This window comes from Saccopteryx bilineata, chromosome 8, assembly GCF_036850765.1.
Source record: "Saccopteryx bilineata isolate mSacBil1 chromosome 8, mSacBil1_pri_phased_curated, whole genome shotgun sequence".
NCBI lineage: Eukaryota > Metazoa > Chordata > Mammalia > Chiroptera > Emballonuridae > Saccopteryx > Saccopteryx bilineata.
In genome coordinates this window covers 29,362,485-29,382,178 of record NC_089497.1, presented here as the reverse complement: position 1 = coordinate 29,382,178, position 19,694 = coordinate 29,362,485, and the positions used below count along the sequence as shown (strand labels likewise).

The window sequence follows — 19,694 nt, the reverse complement described above, 5'->3', positions numbered from 1 at the left end:
TCTGTGTTTTAACTTAATATCTGTATTACAATTTTCATCTGAAACTTACCCTAATGAGTCAGGATTGAATTTCCAAATATGAAATTTGAGTAAATGAGAACTGGCCACAGAGATGTTCATTTATGACTCCCAATTCAACATAAGTGGATTCATCCATACTTTCACATAGTGATCATGCTCATCACCAATCAATATTGGGTCATCACACCTAATTGAAAGCACAATTAATTATAATCAAATTCAGAACAATCATTATCCCTAGATTTTTACTTAGATTTTTACCCCCAGATCTGAAATATAAAGCTAGAATTTGTATCAGAATTAAGAAATGCAATTTGGTTAGTAAAAAGGAACAAAAACTTTTAGAACTTATTAAATAAAGTAAGTTCAAATATAACAAAACATTTTTCATCTATTGAATTAATATGAATACAAAATTGAAGATAATATCAATAAATTTTGTCTGTATTTTTAATTAATTTAATGAGCATCAATACTTCTTAACAGCCAATGGCATAGATATATTGGCTTACTACATCACTACCTTAAAGTCAGTTGAAGATAGAAAGAAAAGTAATAAAGGGCTAGAACTTTTCTGGGAAGGTATATTTTGGTAATGTATCTTAAAAGCTCCATTTTTTGGTTTGAACATATTTTTTTATTCATTTTAGAGAGGAGAGGGAGGGAGGGAGGGAGGGAGGGAGAGAGAGAGAGAGAGAGAGAGAGAGAGAGAGAGAGAGAGAGAGGAGAAAGGGAAGAGCTGGAAGCATCAACTCCCATATGTGTCTTGACCAGGCAAGCCCAGGGTTTTGAACCGGCGACTTCAGCATTTCCAAGTCGACGCTTTATCCACTGCACCACCACAGGTCAGGCTGAACATATTTTTTAATTCTAACATCTTTTAATCAGTTTATAAATTTTAATTATTATATTTTACGTATATTAAATATGACTATTAGTTTTTAAAGAAACGCTATGGAAAATTACATTTAACTACGATTACACTCAATTAAGTAAGCCAAAAAATGTCCATATTGAGATTGCGATATAAATTCTAAAGACCTCAGAGATAGAATATACTTGAGAAAAATGCAGAATGAACACACGGTAAGCAAACCCACAGGAATAACAAACTATCTTTCAGGCACACTACCCCTTTCTAAGTCGTTTGAGATATACTACTATTTTCATACTCTGGGATAAAGAGAAAAGACTAAACCACATTCATCATCCCTTGCCAGGAAATAGCTCTGCAGATTCTCTTTGCTTGTGGCTGCATCAGGTCTGCAACAGCTGGGTGTGTGGGTGGTGCACATCAGGTTTGCTAGTTTCCAAAGAGGACCCTGGGCCTCCTGAAGTGTTATGATATTTCCCGGCTCTGTGGGGGGTCCAGGGCTCCTGTCTATGCATTGGGATGGGGCTGCATGTGGAATAGGGGAAGCACCTGAAAACACATGCTTGGCATCTATGGAGACCACCAGTATGTAAACCATTTATGTGACAAGACTAATTCTGAAGGGAAGAGGAGTAGCCATTTTCTCCCTTCGTTTCCAACAGCTGCAACCCTCCACACAGCTGCTACTCTGGACTCGGGATAGAGGAAAAAAACGAGAGAGAAGTGGAACTCTGCAGTGGTTTGGCTTCCTTAGAAGTGGGCAGAGTGTAAGGAAAGCCACCAAAAGAAGAGCATAAGTTTGCTCTCCATATGCCCTGCACTGTTCAGCAGAGGCTGTTACGCTGCTGTGCTACCCCACCCAATACCGCAGAGGTTGACTTCTTATTCACACAGAAACCTCTGCAGTGCAGGGTACTCTACAGCATAACTGTCCCCCCCCCGGGGTGACTCTGCGAAGCTGGATTGCAGAGTCTCTGCTCCCCTCCCCCCGACTGCGTAATCTAAAACACATGGCCCCCTCGGTCAGCATGGCAGTGGGAGAGAGCCGGAGAGTCCGACACCAGCCATCGGGATTATAAGTAATGCGCGTCACTGCTGTTCATGTTGAATTAGCTACCGCTAGTCCTCTACAGGCAACGCCTGACTTCAAAGGACATGCAATCGCAGTCACTGCGGCCACTGGTGCATATTAGAACCAGATGCCCTTTCCTCTGAAGCCCTGAACGCAAGTTCTAGTTATATGCAGCCTCAGTTTTCCAAAAGGCTGTACCTACCCATTCTGTGATGTCTAGAAGCCTCAATTTTTAACTCTGAATTCAACCCTCCCTCCCAAAGGAAAGAGAGAGAGGAGGAAAATACGCAGAGTATGTTCACCCTGTAAATTCTAAAAACAGAGAGTTGTTTCTTTAAAACTCTGTAAAGGCAAATGTAACCAAAATGCGTCACAGGTTAAACAGTTTTACCCAGTTCTGTCCCCTCTCTACCCTGACAACTAGTCATGCTTGGAAAGAGGTATTGACTTCTGTCTCTCTGAGCTTTGCATTACTGCCTTTTGTTTTATAAAAGACTTTTCTTATTTGCCTCTTGGATAGAATTTTTAGTGAAAAAAAGTAAAGGAAGAAGGGGAAAAAAAAGAATAGAAGGGAGGGAAAGAGAAAGGAAGGGAAGGCCGGGAAAAGAGGAGAGAGGGAAGGAAAAATGAACTGTGAGATTATAAAGTTTTTTCAAAGATATCAATTCATATGAGCTTCAAAAACCTTTAGAAGAACATTAATATGTATCCAAAGATACCAGTGAAGAAACTAAACTTAAAGAGACACATAAAGAGAACTTCCGTGGAAGCAGAGGCGTGCAGGAGCAGTTCCCGCTAATTTCAGTGATGACGAAAACCCAGAGATAACACCATGTTTTATCACATCCCTGGTCTCTTATGAATGTCAGATGTCACTTGCCTGTTTTTAAAATTAACATTTAGAGAGGGGAGGGTCTGTTGTTCCACTTCTTTATGCTGTCATTGGTTGAGTCTTGTATATCTTCTGACCGGGGATCGAAGTTGTCATGTCAGGGTGATGCTACCCAACTGACTACCTGGTCAAGGCCAGTTATCACTTGCCTTTTATTGCAATGGTTATTTTCATCATTGACAACATGTTGATTAGCTTTTTGTCCTAAGCAATTGCTTTAAAATCCCTGGTCTCCTCATCTTGCTCCACTCCACTGAAACTAAACCTGGGAACAAAAACTATACTTGCCCTTGTTTTCCATCAGAAACATAGCATTTTCAGGGGTCTCCTAAGGCTTCTCTTCTCATCTTCTCATGAATGAGGCTCCGGTTTAAACCAGCTCACTTGGTGGTTTGTTTTGCACCCTGAGCCACACCTCAGAGGTTACAGGTAAGCGTGGGAGGAGGGAGTGGGTGGGGGGACATTCCCTTCAGTCTTTGGGTTCATGTGCACAATGCTGAACGCCCCTTCAGCCTAGAAATGGAAAGTCAGGCTTTAGAACATAAAGGCAAAGGCTCCAATCTGCCAAGCTGCTTAGAAGAAAAACGTAAACGCCAGAAGCTCAGGCTGCTAGCAGGACTGCTGAAAGGTATGGGGACTTGCAAAGTGAGGCAGCAGCATCATGATCTCCTGGAGACAGGGCGGAGGCGGGCCAAGAGCTCTGAGAGAGGGAGGGAGGGAGTGGGAACGCCTTTCCCAAACAGCTTGTTTGAGAACAAGCAGTTATTTTCCCCAAAGCCGTCTGTGAGTCTCTCAACTTGTGCCGGCGAAAGAAAAGGGCAAGACACACAGAGAGAAGTGATTACTGGAAAAAGCAGGTATCTCTTTGGAGTTGCGAGGGCAGCAAAAAGACTGTCTACCGGTCTGTTAGTCTTGGCAGCTGCGTAGATGTGAATCTGGCCCCAGTCAGGGTTTCTAAGGCCCTGCTTCTGAAAAACATGGCAAGGGTTCAACCTGACATGTGGACTGTGGATGGCTCTGGTGTGATCTAAGTCAGAGGAAACTGTGCGTTCCCAACCTAGATTCCCTGGACACGTGGATTCACTCACGTGACACCGTGACTCGTTTGGCCCTTGCTTGCAGGCTGTCTTTAGTTCATGGAAGACTCTGGGAGAACATGTCTCAAATTAGACTCAAATCTCCCGGGAGGCAGGTCCACCCACATTTTCTGTCCCGTTTCATTGGAACCTGAGTGGTGTTCTGACGTAGAGGCGACAGATGAGAATGTCTTCATTGAAAATTAAGAGGCATTTTGCCAAACATCCTTCCCACACAACAGAGGGCACAGTGTTTCCTCTCAGCTACTTAGTATTCTACAAGAAATGTATCTTTTCTCTCCCACCCATAGGAGCTGCCTTGTTTAAGAGTGTCTTTGGTTGCAAGTAGCAGAAAACCTGCCTGAGGGCAGCTCAATACAAATGCAGATGTGTGGGTTTTTTTTCACATAACAAGATTTTGGAGTTAGATGGCAGCTGGCATTCATTCAGAGTTTAATGACATCTCTAAACAAGAGGGCTGCTGATCAGGGGATGAATGAATAAAGAAAATGTGGTATAGAGAGAGGGAAACAAAGAGTATTACTCAGCCTCACTGTAAGGCCAGGAGCCGCCATCGTGGCCATTCACATGCAGGTTCGCATTGGATTCGGACAGTCGGTAAAGAAACAGCGGAGCCAAATACTGATGGGCCATAGTCTTTAATTCTAGCTTGCACCCAGCAGGCAAGTAAAAATACACTCTGGGCTCCAAAACCCAGTCACATTCAGTGCTCACAAAGCTACTGACTTATCCAAGTTTCCTAGAATCAAAGGTTTCTAGCTCACCAGACTTATTCTCCTCAGTTCCCCATCTCCTTCCTCATCCCAGATACAAACTCTGCACAAACTGGCATCTCACTCAGCACTCCACCATCTTGGCTGCTTCTCCTGGCCTCCTCCACGTGGCCTTTCTCTGCTCTCCTCTGCTCTCTCTTCTAATGATAATCTCAGGAACCAAGAGCACAAACTCTGTTCTGCCCCCATTTTATATTGTAGCTTCACAACCTCTAATCCAATATACCAAATAGGGAAGTCTCTAATACAAAGTCACTTCTCTGAGGCATGATTGGATTGTACCACCCCACATCAAAAAGGGTGGGAAAGGCTTAACCCCAAAACCAAGCCCCAGGCTACAAGGATTCTCAACACACATTAATATCACCTGGGCGATGGCCTCACGTGGGCAGCGGAGCCATCTTAACAAAGTGAGCATAATACATTTTATCTGCCCAACACTCACAAAGGAAAGAAATCCTGCCCTTTGCAACAATATAGATAAACATAGGTGGTGGGGGGGGGAGCATTAAAGCTAAGTGAATTAAACCAGACACAGGAGGAAAAATATTGTCTGATCTCATTTATACATGGAATCTACATAGAAGCAGAAAATAGAACAGTAGATACCAGGAGCATGGAAGGAGCAGGTAGGATGATATTGATCAAAGGGTACAAAATTGCAGTTATGTAAGATGAACAAGTCTAGAGATCTGATGTACAGCATAATGACTATAGTTATCTAATACTGTATTGTATACTGGAAATTTACTAGGAGAGATTTCAGGTACTCTGACCACAAAAAAAAATTGTAACTATGTGAGGAGAAGGATACGCTAATTAACTTGATCACAAGAATCACTTCACTATGTATACGTGTATCTAAACATCATGTTGCATACCTTAAATATATACATATTTTTTAAATGGCTACCACATCAGTGGGCATGATGTTCATGTTCAAAGTAAGAAAAAAGGAGAAGGGCCGTGTTCCTTGTGATAATCCCTATTTCCCAGGGTAGCAGCTCCAAGGAAATCCCTATCAGACTTGTGTGTACATCCCACTCATCAGATCTCTGTCACACAACTACACCGGGAATTAAGGGAGCCTAAGGACGTGAGGATTTAGCGGGGCACCCTGCCAACCTCCAGGAAATCAGGACTCTACAGACTACAGAGAGGGTGTCAAGTGAGCGTCTGCCACGCCCTGTGCATAGCACTGATCAAATGGCATTGAAATGTTTTGTCTGTGTCTCCCCTCTCATCAGAATTAACGGCCCTTGGCAGACAGAGGCACCCAGTCATCCTTGTATTCCCAGCACATGGCACACTGCCTGGCACAAAATACTTAATAAACATAACTCCATGCAGCAGAATATCCCAAATCTAGACCTACATTAGGAGCAGAAACTATTTTTTGTTTGTTTGTTTGTTTTACATAGCAGCTTTGATTTTCCCCTAAAAAAAGAGTCCATTTTTCCTATAGACACTCATTTAGATGAGATACACATTAGGCTTCTTCTAAAGTGCCCAAACTCACACAATTTCCAAACTAAAGATACAAATTATAACGAGCAGAAGAACACATCAACTTAAATACTCAATGCCATCTCAAATCCAGAAGAGTCTCAGGTTTCTGTGACAGAGGAAGAATTTTGCTATAAAATACTTGAACTAAAATCCAGGCAAATTTGCACTATGTCTTCATCTGATTCTTAATTCTATTTTTTTTAATTCAGTGAGAGAAGGGGAGATAGAGACAGTCTCCCACATGCATCCCCAACGGGGATTGACCTGGCAAGCCCACTAGGGGGTGATGCTCTGCCCATCTGGGGCATTGCTGCTTTACTCAGCAACGGAACTCTTCTTAGCGTCTGAGGCAGAAGCCATGGAGCCATCCTTGGCCCCGGGGCCAACTCATTCCAGTGGAGCCATGACTGCAGGAGGGAGAGCGAGAGAGAGGAGCAAAAGGGGGAGGGGTGGAGAAACAGAAGGGCACTTCTCTTGTTTGCCCTAATCGATAATCGAATCTGGGACATCCACACACCTGCCGACGCTCTACCACTGAACCAACTGTCCAGGACCTCTTAGTTCTTTAACATACTGTAAGACTCTTAATCAAAGCTAATTATATAGCAACAAAATCTGAGAGTGTTTTATAAAAATTTGATTTAAAAATTTCTATATAAACTCCATTTGCTAATTATCTATTCTACAATTTAGCTGTTTCTTTGTTTCATCTGCATTCATTATTTTCCACAAGTTTGCAAGGATAATCCCTAAAACATCTATTAGTCCTAATGTTCAGTTGGAGGCAAATTTACCCTAACAATCCTCGGATTTGTGGCTGTGTAGAGTAAATCTGGTGAGTCAGATGGGCTCCGATAGCAGCCAGAGCAGTGTAGTAGGGCACAGTCTGACCACTGTTCACTCCCCCCAGACTCAGCGACCCGAGCATTGCTCCACTGAGGTCAGTGAGCCAGCCCTCGGTGTTTCCATGAAACCGTTGTGCCCTGGAATTAACATGAATCAGAGCATCATCCCTCTTCTCCTGTTGCGTGGATCATGTGATATATTAGAGTCCACATAATTCCAGAAAAATAAAGAAACAAACAGATGGCTCACAGGAGCCCTTGACAGCAGCCCATCCAAGTAATGCTCCTCAATTAAAAGTGAACCCCAGGCTAATGGAGGCCAGTAACTAATTCCTTTCATTAGCGGGTATGTGATGACAAGAAGTAAGGATGCTGCTCCAAGAGCTGTACTGTGGTCATTCCCACACAGAACACGCAATGCCGCTTCAGCTGCCCCCCTACAAAAAGGAAGGACTGAAATGTTGAAAGTCACCAGGAGCTGTTGGGCAATTTGCTGTTCTTGTAAACGACGTATCCTAGTCCCGGTCCCACATGTCATTAATAGTACAGCCTGCTCCACGCATCAGAACAGCTCAGTGCCGCCTGACCTGTGGTGACACAGTGGATAAAGCGTCGACCTGGAAATGCTGAGGTCGCCAGTTCAAAACCCTGGGCTTGCCTGGTCAAGGCACATATGGGAGTTGATGCTTCCAGATCCTCCCCCCTTCTCTCTCTCTCTGTCTCTCTCTCCTCTCTCTCCCTCTCTCTCCCCTCTCTAAAAAAAAAATGAATAAATAAATAAATAAAAATTAAAGTTAAAAAAAAAAAAAAGAACAGTTTAGTGCCAAAGAGGGGTAACATGGAACAATCTGGAAAACAACCCGGTTCAGCTGCCAAACCAGTGCTCCAGGTACATGGCAGACACAGCAGCCAGGTTCCAACGGGCTTGTCCAGCTGTGTGAGATGCACATAAAGCTGCAGAGGGTGGGGTGCAGAATCCGCAACTCCGCCAGGCCCACAGGCAGTGCCAACACAACACAAGCCCCAACATCACCCAGGGTGGCCACTCACTTGAGCCTCACGGTTATGCCTAGAAACTTGAACTTTAAAAAATTATTAAATTTATTGGGTGACATTGATTAAAATTACATAAGTTTTAAGTGTACAATTCTGTAATGTATCATCTGTATATTGTGTTGTGTGTTCACAACCCAAAGTCAAATCTCCTTCTGTCACCATTTAATTAACTCAATTCTGCCTGCCACGACTCCCGTTCTGACTCTTCTTTCAAGCAGCAGCCATTAGGCTAAACCTGAAGACAAACTGAGGTGTGTGTGTATGTGGCTTTGGGCCACTAGATGAAGCAGGTTATACGCTTCTATAACCTCAGATGAAAAATCGCAAACAAGGATGAAATGGCTGCATTTTGGATTATGAGTTCACATTGCCCACAATGGTCCACAAGTGACTGCAGTCCCCTGGTAAGTACCTCTTTCTCTAACCGATTACTGAAGCTCTGTGCCAACAGCTTGGAGTCAGGTACGCTTCAGTAGGGAAATATGATATTTCAATCCCGACTTATCTACAAGCCGATAGTATATAGCCGATAGTCTGTGGATATGTCCAAATAGTATCAGTTGCATTGCTCATGACAAATACAATACAAATGAGGCTGTCCATTAAAAAATCAGAACGTAATTCAATAAAACTTGCTCATGCAATTCAGAAACAGTCTTCTCTGAGGATTTCATTATACCCAGGGCCTTTGAGCTCATCCAAGTAGTGTTCATGGCATGTGCACTCCCCTGAAATGTTCACTTCTGAAAATATGTACAAACAAAGGGTGGATTGAGATGCAGTAGAAAACCTCAGATAAGTCACAGCAAACTGAAACTGGCTTATAAGAATCTTGAGGTCACCTGACCAGGCAGTGGCACAGTAGATAGAGCATCGGACTGGGATGCAGAGGACTCAGGTTCAAAACCCCAAGGTCGCCAGCTTGAGCCCAATGTCACTGGCTTGAGCAAGGGGTAACTTGATCTGCTATAGCCTCCCAGTCAAAGCACATATGAGAAAGCAATCAATGAACAACTAAGGTGTTGCAATGAAGAATTGATGCTTCTCATCTCTTTCCCTTCCTGTCTCTCTGTCCCTATCTGTCCCTCTCTCTGTCTCTATCTCTGTGTCACACACACACACACACACACACACACACAAGAATCTTGAGCTCAGCAGCAAGATACACACTGAGGTCTATAATCCTTTGGATGGAACAAGGGAGTTCTCCTTGAAACTGAGAAAACTATCCTGAGCTATTCAGGCACAAATAGAGACTGTACATTTTGGCAGGGAACACTGATCTGGGATTTCAAGCCAGAATTATAAGCACAAAATGAGAGAAAAGATGAACTAGTGTTGTCAGAAAGAGAATCATTTTATTCTTCATATTTTCCTCAGAATAACAATTATATATTCCAACAGTGATTTTATTATTGTTATTATTACCAAATGGATTACTCAGGAACTTCTCAGTCTGGCTTACTGATAACAAATATAATAATTGTTCAAATAAGAGTACAGAGTTTACAATTGGATAAACACTGGGAAAGAATGAAAGAAAATCCGATTGCATTGGTCTGAGAGTCTCTCATGCACTATGCGTCACCCTTAGTCCAGGACCTCTAGCCCAACTCTGTGTGGGCACACGCTCCTGGGGCTCAGCCCAGGACCTCCAGGGCAATGGTATCTATTCCTCCACTTGGCTGTGGTCTGCAAATGTCTCTCAACCAACTCTAAGTCAGAGGTAAATCCTGAAGTGGCCCATGTGGGGAAAGAAAAGTGGTTATCCCAATATCAACTTGTCAGAATCTCTACAATCGGGACCTCTCGGCTATGGCCAGAGATAAGCAGGATTGTAAGCTGGGGATGGGAGGCTCTCCCTTGAGCTCTATTGCTAGTTGCAAGTTACAGAATCAACATCTTATAAAAGAAGTAAAATGACTGGTTTGGGGTTTCAGCATCCATGACTGCAAGGGCTACTCAAGAGCACATTTATTATTCCAGAAAACATGGTGGGTTGTGAGAATAGAGGACAAATGCTGACCAGCAATGCCTGCAGGTGGAGAACTTCCAGCCTCTCCTTGGTAGACAATCTCATCTCAGTCCTGATGAAACCACTACAAATGCAATGACCAAAGGTATTGTGGTGCTGCAGAAACCACAGAAAAATATACAAGAAATAAATGAACTTCTTAATTTATTTTGTTGTTTTTTTTCATGAAAAAGTATTTGTATCACAATCTTTAAATGAAGGCACTAGGAAGATTAACTGAAAATAGCTTTGTATTAACTCATATCATAGAGGAACATTCTTGTTTGTAGTAAGCTTGTTTTTCTTTGTCCCTTTGTTGTTTTCAAATTAAGGGCTAAAGTCTCTTCTATCTTGAACATAAGGGGAGATAGATAAGAAAAACAGTTGACACATATAATTAAATATAAGCTGTTACATACTTTCATATAGTAAAACCTATCATAAATTAAAGAATAAAGGCAAATTAAATATTATGAAAAAGAATAATCTACAACCCTCATATGACATACTCTATGTCTAACCTTGGGTACTCTAAATATTTCAACCCTCCCTCCCTTTCTCTGAGAATGCTGGCCCAATACAATCAGAAAAACTAAGCGGTTAGAAATAGAAGTGGAAACTTCCCATGCAGTTGAAAGCCAAGAAAAGAAAACTGTGATGTGTATTTCACAGGTCAGATTTCTGTTCTCTAACCTGAATCCATTTTGGGTAATAATAACTAGCACTTCTAAAGCTCCCGCAGCATACGAAGAGTTTTTACATACGTGATCTCAGAGAAACAGTTTCATTCCACTTTGAAAAGTTTCTATTATGGGAAAATGTGTACGTAAAGCAGAACATGGATTATTCTTAAACAAGGTTCTCCTTTATTGATAGGTCAGCAAAAGCACGCATGGGTGTCTTAGGCCTGTAGTACTAGAAGCAGACCTTGAGACAGAATTCACTCACAAATGAGCAAGTTAAACAGGGAAGAGGAAACAGCCAAGCAAAGGGGGGATTTCAAACTTCAGCCTAGCCCGAAGAGGAATGCCAGAACCTACATTACATTTTAGAGTAAATCCCAACTAGAGGCACTGGGGGCTAGACTTTCATATTCCTGCACAGGTATTCATTGGCCAAGGGTTGCAGGGAGTGGAGGGATCAGGGAGCATAAATTGTGGGCATTGTGGCTGCCTGCACACATGAGGCTCCAGAAGCCAGTAGCAAGTGAGGACAGTTGGAAGAAAACCAATAGACAGGAGAGGGAGGTTCACAGACATAAATAGTAGAAGAGATTCCAGAAGGTCTGAGCTGAGTAACGACACAATTCACTGCGGGTTTAGCTCTATGGACAGCAGACTTTGTAAAAACCAACTGTGAAGCTGTGTTCAAAGTCTCGTGCCAAAACTATTGAAATCTATGCAAAAAGTATGTCATAGTGTGAGAGTAAAAAATAATAAAAGGAGAAGGACCAAAACCCCAAATGAAGTCTCACGCTATGGATGTTCAAGATGGTTTTAAAACATAAAAATCTATTGAGCAAGTTCCCGGGATTTTAGTAAGATCAGCACGAAATTAATTTTGACTATTACTGACTAGCCATGGACTTTGGATAAGTCATTTCATATTGCTGAGTCACAAGCACATAAGGTTCTAATAATAATAATTTACATTTATTTGTACAGCCCAAGACAAGTGCGAAGGGATTCACCTGCATGATCTTACGGTGCATTGGGTTTAATTTTCCCCATTCCGTAGGTCGCACAGCTAGTGAGGGAAAGAGCCATGGTTCAAAACTAAATGTGCGTGCTTCGAAATCTGAACAGTAAACTGTTCCACTACTGCTTCTCAGAGGGAGCCATGCCAAGGTGGCAGATGTGTAAACAGAGGGACACGGAGTAAACCAAGACACTCATAGAGTATTGTTCCCACATTGCATAACTCCTGGGGCACTGGTCACCACTTGCATCCCCCTTCCAGAGTTGTGCATGACTGAGATATCCCACAGGGTGCTGAGGAAGGAAGCCTGGATGACTTCTCCCATGTCAATTCTTCATGATGTACTCAACTAATATGTCGGTACTTTAGTTGCACAAATTAGCCCAAAGATGCCAGAGCCTAATGACCTCATTAAATGGTATCTTTTTGCATAAAAAAAAAAATTAAGGCATTTTTTTTCCCACTGTGTGTTTCTCAAAAGTTGTTGGTTCTTAAGTAATTCTTAATTTTCAAAGCTATAGTTTTCCCTAAGTTAGAATGTTATCTCTTTCCAGTATCAAAAGACTTCACACCAACATAAACACCTTAAAACACATCACCTTAAAAGCTCATGCCATTTATGATGCTAGAAGTGTTGTATCAGAACAGCAAGAAACAAACGTCTTACCACACAATCAATTAGCCAAATTAGGGAGTCTTTAATAACCCAGCTGCGTGACCACATGGAGACCTAAGTCATTCAAATCAATGCAGCAGGGAATATAATTTGGGACTGGCTTTTATTTATTTTTTATTTTTTGTATTTTTCTGAAGTTGGAAATGGGGAGGCAGTCAGACAGACTCCCACATGCACCTGACCAGGATCCACCCGGCATGCCCACCAGGGGGCGCTGCTCTGCCCATCTGGGGCGTTGCTCTGTTGCAACCAGAGCCATTCTAGCGCCTGAGGCAGAGGCCATAGAACCACCCCCAGCGCCCCGGCCAACTTTGCTCCAAGGAAGCCTTGGCTGCGGGAGGGGAAGAGAGAGACAAGAGAGGAAGGAGAGGGGAGGGGTGGAGAAACAGATGGGCACTTCTCCTGTGTGCCCTGGCCGGAAATTGAACACAGGACTCCTGCACGCCAGGCCGACGCTCTACCACTGAGCCAACTGGCCAGGACCTTGGGGCTGGTTTTTAAAGGGAAAATTACATATTGACTGAGGAATGGGGAGGAGAGAAAGTATAGCAATAAAACAAAGCAGTGAAACAAGCTTTCTTCCAATGCTTATCGATAGAGTTAATTGAGGGAGAAACATTCTGAGAACACCTGCAACTTTGCAAAGCTAGCTCAAGGCCACAGCCTGGGAAACTATCCCCAAGGCCAGGAATAGGGAGTCTTTTCAGAAAAAGTAAGTTCTGCTAAAAGTCTCTTTGTTTTAGAGAAAGTAAGTTTTGCCAAAAGTTATTCATGTTAAGAGCCTTTCTTTTTCACACTTCAGAAGGAGGTGCTTTTTCACCTCACACACCATATCATGCAGGCACACTGATCTATGTTTTAAGCCCTAGCCAAGACTCTGACCGAGTTTAAGGATCTGAAGAATAGCACAACATTGGAGTTCTATAGAAGTGCTATCAGACAGAATTGATTTCATCAAAAAAGCTCAAAAGACCTTAACATGAAAATCTACTCCACTATTGCTGGTACATGTCTCCACCACAGAAATTAGCACATTACCGTTATCAATTTACGTGAACTCATGAATGTCCCCTCTTGAAGGTAAATGCTCCTTAAGTGCAAAGCCATGACTTAGGTATCTCCATGTCCCTGGGTCTTCACCCCAAGCTTGGTACATGACAGCTTACTCACTACTAGGGAATGAATGAGTGTGCAGGACTGAGCAAGCACCCTCATATCCCGAGGTAGTAGAAGGCAGGGGTCATGTGTAAATAGTCAAGTCATACTGTTTGTTCCTTAGAGGTTTACCAATCTAACTCACCCTGTGAAAAGAGGTGCTTTATCAGAAAACCTAAAATAAAACGTCAAGGCATATGTATTATATTGGGTAGGACTAGAAATGTGTATTTTTATAGTACGGGCTATACTTATTCAAACATAGAATAGATATTTATTTATCTAATATGGTTTTCAGGTTCCATATACCTTTCTATAAATTCTCCCCAACCCACTCTTTGCTTTCAAGATACACTCTCACAGTTTTATTTCCTTAGCACAGGCTTTAGACTAAAATGTAAATCCCTGTAGAATAGGTAACACTTTATAGTTAGCAATCATTTACATTTTAACATAAATAAATGCTGCCATAGCAGAATTTTTATTAAAAGTCACCGGGGAAGTGAAGGGATTAAAAATAAAATGAAATCCAAAAACAAAACAAACAAACAAAACAACAACAAAAAATCGCAGAGCTTTCTGAAGGTACATGTCACCTCTTTACTGACTTGCTTGGGGCTGGCCTTGACTACAGCCATCTTGTCTTTCCCTGCACTCACGTGTGGGCAGCAGAACCAAAGCCCTCCCAGATGTAAGAGCTCAAACACACTTCAAACTTCAACACTTCTTTCAATGAGCACATATGCTGCTGTTGCCTTCTCTTCAGATGGGAAATCACAGAACATCTGTCAGATAGTGCCGAGTGCAGACGCAGGCCCAGTCAAAACTCCACATCTCCTCAGTTGTGAGTCAGGAAGGGAGTAGGATGTCACAAACTTTCGCAAGTTACATAATGATCTGAAGCTTGTAATCGTGAGATGGGAGTGTGCCAACTTAGCTATGTAACTTTAAGGCTTTGGCTTCCATAAATTCTGCATTAAAACAAAGTCAATTTAATTCTTTTCATTTTCTTTTTTCCTTTTTCCTTTGTTTTTTAGGATTCCTAAGGGACTCTAACATGTTACTATGCACTGTGAATCTCTGGAAAGAGAAAGAGACTTCCATGTTTCCCAAACTTATTTTATCTTGGAACCTTATTTCAAAATATCATCTCTCAGAACTAGTATTCTACTGGCCACACCACTAGCCTTTAGCTAGACTCAGAGACTCTCAAAGCTCTTCTGAGCAGTAATGTTCTGAAATGTTATCCTATGAGTCTCTTCTTTTTCCTTCCAATCCTAGTCAGGACCTCCACTTTAGATTCTACAATTTGGTACTTTGATGTAGCTCTTTGCAAACATCAAAGTACCAAATAACTGTTAGTTTTAATAACACAGGGCCAGGGCCTGGGGAAGATGGACCATATCCTTCTGTCATTATGCTTCCTGGCAAGAAACCCGGGGAGCCTGGAGAATAGTCTCCACTAGAGTCTCTGAGCATTGACTTTTGAGTTTGATACACACACACACACACACACACACACACACACACACACTGTATATACACATTCACACATATACATACAGACATACCTATATATATATCCGTGCTTAATGACACACTTAGAAAATAAATTCTAGGATTCTGGCACCATTTTGTTTAAAAAAATAATAAAAGCCTTTGTTTTGTGTTAATGGTGTTGTAACTAATTAAGTGGGAAGTAAGCGGCCAGGTTACATGAAAAGACAAGTCTTGATTCCGCTGACCTCTTCTTTGCTTCCATGAGAAGCGAGCTGATGGTCTGCTGCCTGTGTGGTGTTCAGCTCAGCCTCTGACGACTGGGACTCATTAGCTAAGGGTTACAAATATGTAACCAATACTTTTTCCAGATTCTGCACCGCAAACCAAGTACCACAATGTCCGTCCCCTGCCTTAAAGGCCTGGGTCTGAGCCACTCAAGACGCTTTCTCCAGCTCAGCCTGGAGCCTGGGATTTTCATTAGGTGAAGGACCTCACGTCCGAGCAAGTGCTGCTGCACTAGAAATGTTGCTCTGTTGCTCCTTTCTTTGTGGGAAGGTGGAATAGGAGATGAATATGCTAATAAACAGCTACCTTGTAATTTCTTACTCTTAATGTCTCATAGACAATGTCTTGTTCTACTTTTATTTTTCCTAAGGCTAAATCAATATGTAGTCTAAGTGGCTTTGGCATTTGGATAGGTATTTCAAAAGCTTGTTCTCTTAATGGGAGTTTGTCACATTCTGTGATTTAGGAGGCTTATTATAAGCAACATTAAACCAGAAGATCCCTAGAACTGCTGATGTTCTGTGGGGCCCAGGGTAATAGAATGTCACTGCAAACATCAGAGGCCTGAGTGAACACAAAAATCCACACACAGCCCAAGAGCACAGTCCAATTTTCACTGCTCTGGAACAAGGTGATGGGTAGGTAAGTTCAAAGCCCGCCTGAGCAAGGGAGCCTCACACCTCGTAGGACACCTCCCTGGCTTTCCCCGCTTTGCCCTGAAAGATTCTTCTTCAGGTCAGAGAGCAATAGCAGATTCACTGTCTCTAGGTGGCTACTGTTAAAATCTACAAGTATTGCTTACCTTGCATTTAGCTATCAGATTAAAGAACTGGGGAAAACAAAACCATGTCTAAGGAACATGATTATGGGAAATGCGCTGGGGTCTTGACAGGACCTGGGTGACAGAGAATGGCAGGGGCAAAGGGCTGCCCCAGGACATTCGTGCTCCACAGGACCTGGTCAGCCAGGGCAGGAGAGGTGGAGCTAGAGAAGTGTGCCCAGGAAGAATTCCAGAAGGGAACTCCGAGGAATAGTGGAGGAGCGACGGAGGCCGGCCGGCTTCACGGAGCTGGTAACAGCGCGCCAGAGAAACGCATGCGCTCTCCAGGCAGGGCAGCGTGCTCACTCTCATGAGAGCTTTTCCTTCCTGGTCAAACAAGAAGTTATCCACACTCTCAAAATAAGAAGAAAAAGAAAGAAAACAATGAAACAATGAATCCAAATCACTTTAACTATGTAAGTCTTCCAGGGACCCTGGCAATATTTCAGAGTGACACAAAACAACAATGGCAATATTTCAGAGTGACATAAAAATACATGTTTTCTCAAATAAAAAAAATAATAAAAAAATACATGTTTTCTCAGCAACCAGAGGTCCCACACCTTAGAGCTCCAGCCAGTTCAATTCAAGCAGAAATTCATGCCCCTGGGATGGTGATTTAGCTGGTCCCCCCCCCTCCCCAAAGAGAGGAAGGGCAGTCAGTATAAACAAGACTAACCTCCTGCATTTGGCTAAGAGAGAGAAGAAAAATAAACATCTAAGTTGAGTAGCCTTGTTATGCTCCAGCTGAGGCTACCTTCTCAAATATTACCCACTCATATTCGGTGGTGAGAACTCCAAACTTGGGCGGTTCTGTAGTTTTACCACTAACTTTATTCTTGAGAAGCCAAAAGTAGCAGAAACCCTAACTGTAAGCTTCCTTTTTTTGAGAGAGCCTTGAACTCCCTTTGCAGAAAACTTCTATGGACAAACAAGGTAGAGTAAACTTGAGCATAGCTGTTTAAAAAAAAATTAAACTTTTCTATGTCCAGGATATTCCACCTGAACTGTGGTTAAATTTCAATAAATAAATCCATAAAATAAAATAAATCAAGAGTCTTTTCTCCTGGACCAACAGAGACTTTGAAGGAACCCAAATGCATGCATGACCTTGGGGGAAAACAGAAGGGCTACTTAAATAAGCTTCATTTTAATGAACTACAGCATAGCTGATTGCTGATGTACCCTCAGCACTACATTTTATTCTCCTGTCTGCTGGTAAAATAGGTGGCTGGGCTTTTTGTTTGCTTTATCCCAAAGGAATGCATTTCTCTATGAGCACAGCATATCAGACCTGGGTCTGGATTGTACCCAAGGAATGTAAGATCAGAGAGTGCCTGACATTACTAGATAATGGCCAACAGGCAACGAAGCTTTTGATTCTGTAAAATAAAGACTTGGACTAGGTAAATTCTAAGAGTCTTCCAGCTTGAACATTCTGTGATTCTATGATTCCACCCCACAATCCATATTCATTGACAAACAAGGAAAATCAGATCTTGACTGGTGTTTTTTGAAACTTCATGATTCCATAAAGCACCAAGTAAATGTGGTCATACCAGCCATATTCAATTTGCACGTATTTCATCATTCCTGAGCCCTTTCCAAATGCTGAACTGGGGCTAGGGTTCAAGAGCATTCAGAAAAAAGATCTCAAACAGGTCTTGCTATTGAGTTTGTGTTGTATTAACATGAGAAAAACAGTAAAGATTCTGAGACATTCTTAAGAGGTGCCCATAATCCTGAAAGCTACAGTCAGATCTACACAAGGGAACTCGTTGAGGAGAAAAATCCTATGGGAAAAACTTGGGAAAAGAACTCATAATGGTCAGTCTGGAAGTTTCATCCACCTCTTATCAGCAATGTGTTTGGCTAAGACTTACTATACGTTAGGAAAATTAAAAAAAAAAAGGGTTTGTTTTCCAAAAATAAAATCTGTTTAGATAATAAGAACAAAGAAGTTATACAGCTACTTTTTAAAATTAAGTTTTAATTTACATCTAGAAAATTCACCCTTTGTAGTTTACAGTTCTATGAGTGGACGAACACATATGATTATGTGTGATGACTACCACAGTCAAGTTGCAGAATGGTTCCATCATCTACAAAAGTCCTCCCATGCCTCTTGTAGTCAATGCCTCCCTCCTTGCCCAGCCCCTGGAAACCACCTATCTGTTCTCTCTTGACGATTGAGTTTGCTTTTGAAAGAATGTCATCTACACAGAATTGTATAGTAGTCAGCTTTTTGAGCCTAATTTCTTTCACTCGCACACTACATCTGAGATTCATTCATGTTTTCACATGTATCAATAAGTTGTTCTTTTTTATTGCTGTGTAGTATTCCATTATTTGGTGAGACCACAGTTCAGAGCCATTTAGGTTGTTTTCAGTTATTATATGCTTATAGTATTTTATAAAATATTATTTAAAAAAATCCCTGTACAGGTTTTTGTGTGGGTGGAAGTTTTCATTTCTCTAGAGTAAGTATTTAGGGAGTAAGAATGCTAGGTTTGTATGCCAAGTGTATGTTTAACTCAGTGGTTCTCAAAGTGTGCACCAGGGTGCACTGGTGTGCCTTAGAAGATTTCCAGGTGTGCCCTATGGTATTCCAGAGAAATATGTACCTGTTGGGGACCAAAAAATCAAAAGGGTATTTGGGGGACAGAGCTATGGGGAATTGGCTGTAAACTGACAGTCTGCCCAATCCCTCACCTCACTTGCCTGAATAGGTTACAAAAGTTGTTAAACTGTGGTGCTGGATTGTTTACACTACCCCTCATGTTCCCCGGAAAGACTGGAGGCAAGTTTCTTCTATCCTTTGTTTGGTTTAATGTTAACATGATATGTATGGTGGGGGTTTTCTACACTCAACACAAGAGTAAAAAGAGAAGAAATTTTCAATTGGCGAGGAAATGAGAGTTTGCCTTTCAAATGTATGCCCAAACATTGAAGAAATTGGTAGGACACATCAGGCTCATGTTTCTCATAAACACAAGAATTAAAAAAACATAACACATTTGTGCTGGGACCTGTCGAATTTACTAAATCTTACTAAGAATGTATCTATATATATAAAAAGATAACTTTTTGTCATTTTTTAAATTTTTTTAGCCCCTCCTTTTTAAGAATTCTAAAAAGCATAATTCAAAAAATGTAACAAAAAATGTTTTTTAATGTCAGAATAAATTTAATTTTGTCATATTTATTTCATTTAATTATCATAAAAGCACACTTGAACTTTATTTTTTTTCTTTAATATTTGACTTAATTATTATATTTCTCAGAAATTTGTATACAGTGTGCCTACAATTATTTGTAGGATTTTAAATGCACCCCAACTTCAAAAAGTTAAGTTTAAGAACCACTGGTTTAACTTAATAAGAACCTGCCAAACATTATTCCTAAGT

The 19,694-nt window shown here is 41.6% G+C and overlaps 1 pseudogene; it reads right to left on the bottom strand.

Annotated features, from left to right (window-relative positions):
* Positions 1-6,907: 6,907 nt before the first annotated feature.
* LOC136311652 (4-hydroxybenzoate polyprenyltransferase, mitochondrial-like) overlaps positions 6,908-19,694 on the bottom strand; it is a 38,893-nt pseudogene continuing 26,106 nt past the window's right edge.